Source organism: Nicotiana tabacum, chromosome 23, assembly GCF_000715075.1.
Source record: "Nicotiana tabacum cultivar K326 chromosome 23, ASM71507v2, whole genome shotgun sequence".
In the NCBI taxonomy this organism is placed as follows: Eukaryota; Viridiplantae; Streptophyta; class Magnoliopsida; order Solanales; family Solanaceae; genus Nicotiana; species Nicotiana tabacum.
The window spans coordinates 51,064,978-51,073,773 of record NC_134102.1 but is presented as its reverse complement, the minus strand read 5'-3'; the positions used below and the strand labels follow the sequence as shown (position 1 = coordinate 51,073,773).

Sequence of the window (8,796 nt, the reverse complement as noted above, 5' to 3'; positions counted from 1 at the left end):
CCATTATTTGCTTTTGTTTATTTTATTAAGTACAACATGTTTGTTATAATTATAGAATTATTATTTTGTATGAATTTTCTTTTTGTCGTTCTACTTTTGAAAATTTTATTAAGCGATTTATCTTCTCTTTTGTGATTTTTTTTTTTTTTTTTAAATATTTGTTTGGTTGATTAGGCTTAATCTTTAGAATACTTTTAAATGAAGTTTTGTTAGCCATCTAATATAACATGTTGTTTGATAGGGGGTTTACAGTTTCATTGGAAGTATGACTAATTAGAGGCGAAGTAAGATTTAGTTCATGTTTGTAATGCGAGATTTTAGCCAAAGTTAACCCTTATTGATGGGAGTCGGCTTGTATTTGACCTCTATATATACTCTTGACCATCTTTAATTTCATAAGTTTGTTAAGGTACTATCTTTAGTTTAACTTAATGGAATGAGATTGAAACTAACAGTGACACTGTTAAAACACAAAAATCAAGAGTTATTTTTTAAGTTAAACCCAGCTATAGAGTTATTTTTTCAAGGTCAATATTGCAATAAACTTAACTTTTTCTTGACCAACATGAAATATAAAAAATGCTACATATTAAGTTTGTTTACATAGAATTTAGGATATAAATATTGGTTTGATAGTTTTCCTATCTTTTTTCACTTCTAACAATTAGTTTTTTTGTTTTTATTTTATGGTTTACAGAATTTGTTGATACTATTATCATAGGGAATGCTTCTCAAAAAGGGAAAATAAAACAATCATTAACGGATATAACAAATCGTCTAAATTTCCCTCGATTTCGTAGTCTCCCCATAAAGAGTTGTGGACAAGTTTCATCTTCTTATTCTCACACAATATCCAAAATCAATGCCAGAGCATAATTTGCGATATGGTTTGTCGAGTTCAAATTTGCAGAAAGAACATCTTCTACCAGATTTAAATGAGATACCATTATTTCAAGGTAAATATTTATGTTTGAGTTATTTAACTTATTTTTGAAATTTGAGGAAGTCAATTTTTTGTGCCGCTACATACATCTCCACATAAATAATGAAGTTATTAATTTATATACGTATAACTTATATGCGAAACTTTATGGGCAACAGAATTATTTTAAAAACTAAACTTTAATTTGCTGCCATTTATTTGCTTCTCTTTATTTTCTCAAGTACAACATGTTTGTTATTTTACAATTCTACTTCTATGAGTTATTTTTTATTTGGGTTCTACTTTTGCAATTTTCATTATTTTAAATGCACCCCTATAATTTCAAATTCAGTATTGCAATATACTTTTTGTTCAATATGAAATTGAAAAAAGGCTAACAATTAATAATTATGTTTAGAATTTGAAGATGACAATATTGATGGTGATATACCAGGTATGCCATTTAACTCACCGCAACTCATAGTCATACATACAAGTTTATTAATTTTTAATTTATGCATCAAGGTCATATGCAATCCAACGTACAAATTCATGATGCAAATGAAGATGACGATGTATTTGAAGGTATTCACATATAAACTCATCAATGTTCGATAATGTTAAAATGTATTAACAGTTCCAAATATATTAAATTTCAAATTTTAAGATCTAATTATTATTATTTATAGATGATGAAGTAGAGAGCTGGATGACCAATGAAGGTAAGTATGACGTATTTTAAAGTTACATATACAACATAATTTTACTTTCTATATAATAAGTACTTTAACTTTATCTCTTTATTTTACTCTCATAAAACCGGATATAGGAGATGCCAATTATGAATGTGAATATTGTGGGGCATATTTCTGGTTCGAGGAAAGAGTTGACAAGAAGTATAAAAATAAAAAACCAGTTTTCACTTTGTGTTGTGGTCGTGGAAAAATCAAGCTACCAAATCCAAAGGAGCCTCCTTCGATTTTGAAGGATTTATTGTTTGGATCAGGTTAATAGATAAATTCATTTAATTAAAATAACGACACTATAATTTTTGCATATATATATATATCTGCTTTAACCAAACCTAATTTCATGAAGGTGCAAAAAACAAACATTTCAGAGAGAACATTCGAACATATAATTCTATATTTGCATTTACATCAATGGGAGGAAAGGTGGATTTTTCTGTCAACAAAACAAAGGGACCTAGAACGTTCAGATTGTCTGGGCAAAATTATCATCAGATTGGAAGCTTATTGCCTCCGGAGGGATCTTCTCCAAAATTTGCACAATTGTATATCTATGATACAGAAAATGAGGTGGAAAATAGAATTTCTCCAATCAGGTTAGCATAGACAATTACTTACTCAAAATATTTTAAAATTATATTTTTTTATAAGACATACATTGTTAGTTGAATTCAATACTTTTCTTTACAGCCGTGGTGAAATGAACAATCAACTTCATGCTGAAATTGGGAATGAGTTGAAGCAAATGCTTGATGACAAAAATATTCTTGCAAAGTCATTTAGAATGGTAAGAGATCAATTTCAAACAGACCGGACCTCAAATGTTAGACTTAGATTGATAGGGAAAAGAGGCTCTGATGGAAGAAGATACAATTTACCAACAGTTTCAGAGGTAGCTGCTTTGATCATTGGAGATTTTGAACAAACAAGGTCTGACAGAGATATCATAGTTGAAAGCCAATCTGGACAACTACAAAGGATAAATGAATTAAATGCAGCATACTTAGGTTTGCAATATCCATTACTATTTTCGTATGGTGAAGACGGATACCGAGAAGATATTCCTTTAAATGATATTGATGATTCGACCAGTTGAAGGAAATGTGTTAGCACACGTGAGTACTTATCATATAAAATTCAAGAAAGGAAGGATGAAGTTCCAACAATTGTGTCAGCTAGAAGATTATTTCAGTAATTCTTGGTAGATGGTTATACAATGATGGAATCTTCTCGATTGAGGTTCATTAGGCTTAATCAAAAATAATTGAGAGCACACTTTTATAAAGGGTTACAAGATGCTGTTTTACATGGTGACATTGAACCTTCTTCTCAAGGACAAAGAGTTATACTCTCTTCCAGCTTTATGGGAGGTGCACGTTACATGTTGCAAAATTATCAAGATGCCATGGCAATTTGCAAATGGGCGGGGTACCCTGATCTGTTCATCACATTTACTTGCAACCCAAAATGGCCAGAGATTACTAGATTTGTGGAGAGTAGGGGATTATCTCCAGAAGATCGTCCCGACATTTTAACAAGGGTTTTCAAAATCAAGCTGGATCGCATGATAAAGGATCTACGCGACAATAAAGTTTTTGGAGAAGTAAAAGCAGGTACAATTTTTATGTTCTAGAAAATTATTACATTATTACATTAATTTTGTTATATGCTAATATTAAAAATAACTAATATATAAACTTAATGATCTAATTAGATCTTTATTCTTCAGTGATTTATACAGTTGAATTCCAAAATCGACGCTTGCCTCATGCACACATCTTGCTTTTTCTTCTGAATAAATACCCAAATGTCGGAGATATTGATGGAATAATTTCAGCAGAATTACCAGATAAAAAAGTAGATCCTTATTATTATGATGCTGTTACAAATTTCATGATGCATGGTCCTTGTGGTACTGCTAGAAAATCTTCTCCGTGCATGCAAAATGGTAGATGCACAAAGCACTTCCCAAAAAAATTTGTGTCATCAACCACAATTGATGAAGATGGATATCCAATTTATAGAAGAAGGGACGATGGTAGAACTGCAAAGAGAGTAGGTATTGAGTTGGATAATAGGTATGTTGTACCACACAATAGATTTTTATTATTGAAGTATGGTGCACATATTAACGTGGAGTGGTGTAATCAATCACGATCCATTAAGTACTTATTTAAGTATGTTAATAAAGGAAATGATCGTGTCACCGCAGCTTTTTCTCAAAGTGTAAATAATGAAGACTCGGGGGTCGTTGATGAAATAAATATGTATTGTGATTGCCGATACATATCACCTTGTGAAGCTGCTTGGAGAATTTTTAAATTCCCAATACACCATAGAGAACCATCGGTAGAAAGGCTATCTTTTCACCTACCAAATAATCAGACAGTCATATTTTCGGATGATGATCCAATTGATGCAGTTGTCAATAGACCAACCGTTAAGGAATCTATGTTTTTAAGCTGGGTTGAAGCTAATAAGACATTTCCTGAAGCAAGAGAATTGACTTATGCAGAATTCCCTCTAAAGTTTGTGTGGAAACAAAACCTAAAAAGATGGAAAAAAGAAGAACATCTGCATTTTCTATTGGGAGAATATTCTTTGTTCCACCTGGATCTGGCAAGCAATATTACCTTAGATTGTTGTTGAATGTCATTAAAGGTCCAAAGAGCTATGAGGATTTAAAAAAAATCAACGGTTGTGATCATGAGACTTTTAGAGATGCATGTTATACTCTGGGTTTATTAGATAATGACAAGGAATACGTGGATGCTATAATGGAAGCAAGTAATTGGGGAATGACATCATATCTTAGGCAATTATTTGCTATGCTACTTTTATCAAATTCAATGTCACGTCCAGAAAGTGTTTGGCAAGCAACATGGCATTTACTATCAGAAGATATCCTTCATGAAGAAAGAAGAATATTGGATCACCCAGGTACTTATTTAATGCTTACAATTTCGAGTTATGATATGATACTTCTGAAGGATGGCTGATTTGCTTAACTTTATTAATTAATTTTCTTTTTAATTACTTCATTCATATTAATCTTATTGTTCATTGCTTTTTATATTTTTTTTCAACTTCATACAAAATTCATTCCAGAACTTAAGGTTCGTTAAACAATATTTTGTTATGTTTATGTCTTTTTACTATAGTGTTTTCTTTAGATCATAGGAATAATATTGGTACTAATTAATGCACTTTCCAGACATAAATACTAATAAAAAATTAATGCATTGTATTTAATGCCCTAAAGCTTCGGAAAAGCCTAAAATCGCTCTTATGCATTCTCTACTTTAATTGAAAATATTTCAATTCATTATTTTTGGATATCAAAACTGACTTTTTTGATACATTACGAATAATAAAATGCATCTTCACATTATTAGTACTTTTTAAAAATAAAATGAACCACATGGTTTGGACTATATTATTCCTTCAAATTCTTTGTACGTTAAATGTGCATTAAATTCATGTAAACTACTATTGAACACTATACTTTTTCATTAATCTTATTATTAATCTCATGTGGCTAAACTAAACTTTAACATTTAATTGTATTTAATTATTTTATATTTTTATGTTATTTCAGAAGCTGACCTAACAGATGAAGAATTGAAAAATCGCTGTTTGCAAAAGCTTGAATTTTTTTTGAAAGGTTGTGGAAGAAGTTTTCAGGATTTTTCAACAATGCCAAGGCCTATTTATAATACGGAAGAAGTTGACAATAGTAATAGATTAACACGGGATGAATTGCGTTATAATAAACGCGCTTTGGCGGAGGAACATCAACAATTAGTAAAGAATTTGACAGATGAGCAAAAGTCAGTTTATGAAAAAATAATAAGAGATGTGAATGAAGACAAAGGTGGATTTTTCTTTTTATATGGTTTTGGAGGAACATGCAAGACTTTTATTTGGAGAACTCTGTCTTCTGCCATAAGATCTAGAGGAGATATTGTGTTAACTGTTGCATCTAGTGGGATTACATCTCTGTTGTTACCAGGTGGTCGAACAGCTCATTCAAGATTTGTGATTCCTCTAAATGTAACTGAAGATTCAACATGTAATATCAAGCAAGGTACTCCTTTAGCAAATTTAATTATTAAGGCAAAGTTGATTATTTGGGATGAGGCACCCATGATGCATAGATATTGTTTTGAAGCTCTTGATAAAACTTTAAGAGATATTCTTAGGTTTAAAGATGCATCCAATTTACACCTACCATTTGGAGGTAAAACAATTGTTCTTGGTGGTGACTTCAGCCAAATATTACCTGTCATTCCAAAAGGTAGTAGGCAAGATATTGTTAATGCTTCTCCCAATTCTTCTTATTTGTGGCCTCACTGTCAACTCTTAAAGTTAACAAAGAATATGAGATTGCAAGGTAATGAAATAGGGACACACCTAGATGAGTTGAGAGTTTTTTCAGATTGGATTTTGGCAATTGGCGATGGTATAGTTGGTACTTCTGTTGATGGCAATGAAAAAGTCCAAATACCAGATGATCTTTTGATATTGCAATGATATAGGATACCTCCAGCAGAGAGCCATTCTTACTCCAACTCTTGATATGGTGGAATCAATCAACGAATATATGATTTCGCTTAATCAAAGTTCTGAGAAATCATATTTGAGTTTTGATACAATCTGCAGCTCTGACAATACTTATTCAGCACTGGAACATGTACACACTCCTGAATTCTTAAATACAATTAAATGTTCTGGAGTTCCAAATCATGCTCTTACTCTAAAGGTTGGTATTCCAGTAATGTTATTAAGAAATATTGATCAGTCAGCAGGATTATGTAATGGAACAAGGTTGATCATAACTAAACTTGTAAATCAAGTCATTGAAGCTAAGGTTTTAGCAGGACAGATGGCTGGACAGAAAGTGTTTATTCCAAGAATGACATTGACTCCATCTGATGCTAGAATTCTATTTAAGTTCCAGCGAAGACAATTTCCAATCATTGTTTCTTTTGCCATGATAATCAACAAAAGTCAAGGACAGTCATTGTCTCACGTGGGATTATTTTTGAAGAAACCAGTTTTTAAACATGGACAACTATATGTTACTCTTTCTCGGGTGACAAGCAGAAAGGGATTAAAAATTTTGGTTTGTGATGACGATGGGCAAATAACTACTGAAGCTACAAATGTTGTATTTAAAGAAGTTTTTCGAAATTTAGTCTGACACTCGAAAGATAATCAATATCTTTTTGGAGGTTTAAGTACTACTTTTGTTGCTGAGATTCATTAACCAACTGCAGAAAATTCCTGTTGATGTGATTTCTGAAACATGTAATAGGTACGCTTTACTTTTCGGTATTTTTTTAAAATATTTTCCTATTTCTCTAAAACATGTAATAGGTACGCTTTACTTTTCGGTATTTTTTTAAAAATATTTTCCTATTTCTCTATATTGGTCATCATCTGCCATAACATGGAATAACGTTACTTCTTACATCGCATTGGTGAAGAAGCAGTGAACGTCATGTACAAAATTGGTTTGAATAAGGTAATTCATCAAGTGGATTTTGTGATATTGCATCAACTGTAATATGTTTTGGCTGGCTAAAATATAATTATGGATGTTTCCATATACTCATTTTTTGACTGCTAATCGAGCTACTCATTTTTTTGTTTGTCTTTTATTGGTGTGATACAACAGGATTGTTTCTCAATATGCTTATTCCTAAGTTCTACTACTTCATTATTTCATTATGTTCTTTCTTACTTTGGCAGGAAATGTATGATCAAAGTTACTATTACATTACTGATGACTTCTCCAATTAATGTTCGAATTGTTAATTTGTTCTCACGGCTGGAAAAAATTATTATTTGATTATCTGATCGACATGAGGAGCATGGGAGAAAGGATTATTCATCATGTAGAGCTCTACAGTTGGTGGCAGAGTAGCAGTACCTAACCTAAACTGATCTCTGTTGTTATCTTCATTAGATTCACTGTGATTAGTTAGTTGTTTAGACATGCAAAATATTGGAGGCTCAACTATGTCCATCTCGGGTGTTATCGCCTTTCCGTGCAGAGAGTGGTGATAAGGAACTGTCTGTTCATCCGAGACACACCAAATTTATTGTGACTAGAAACAACAGAACCAAGATTGTTTTGGTCGGGCTTCAGGGAGTTGTCAGATATGTTGTTGGGCTAAGTGTTTGGCATTGACTGGTGAGGCCTCATTCTTTTTAAATTGTGTATTTTGTTTTTTCATTTTACCCATAAAGGTCAAGAATGATTCTTCTTCTCTTTGACGGCTTGACTTAAAATAACTGCTATCACGGCTTCTTAATTAAGTTACTCTTAATGTTGTGTTATTCTCTTAAAATTTAATGACATCCGGAATTTAAGTGCTTTACAGTTCATTTTCATTCTTATTATTCTTCACACTCTTCATGTAATTGGTTTATAAAGTAATATTTTCCTGATATAAACAAGTTTTGCTACAATTCCAGCTCAATAGTTCAGAAAAACAAGTTATAGTCTGTCAGACAAATGAAAGAGTTGAAGAATGTAGCAACTAATAACGGTTCCTGAACAATGGTTTTATCACCCTTTCTATCCACAAACCATCTGCTCCTTCTACTTCTTCCTCTGTCTAAGACTTGAGGAACATTATTTTTAAAGAAGAACAGGGCATGTATCATTGTTATTCTGTTCTTTTTTCACATTACAATAATATTGGACACGGATAAAGAATCTGTAACTTGAAACACTGCTTTAGTAAAACATGAAGTCAATTATGTATTGGGTCAATTACTTACTAAAAATACTACTGATGCACTATCCAGGTCTGTTAAAGATATCAATAAGCATCAAATTGTTAGACATGAAGCATCCAAACTGTTCTTTCTCAAAGCAGATGTGGAACACATTACACTTCTGAAGATTTTTCGAAGTAGGAATCATGGAGATGGAAAAAAGGTTGATCTCAAAGAATGTCCATGATCTAAGCTTTAGAAATAATGTATTAAGTATCTATGTGCAAATTTTTTGTCACTTATTGCAATGCAAATCATAATGTTTAGCATCAATATACAAATGGCTTCTCATATACATGCACAGACATTGGTTTTTCTTTATATATATGATCTGCT

General features: G+C 31.7%; 1 pseudogene; it reads left to right on the top strand.

The window, feature by feature from the left end:
* The first annotated feature begins 862 nt into the window (after positions 1 to 862).
* LOC107827219 (uncharacterized) lies at positions 863 to 6,977 on the top strand (annotated as a pseudogene).
* The last annotated feature ends 1,819 nt before the right edge of the window (positions 6,978 to 8,796 follow it).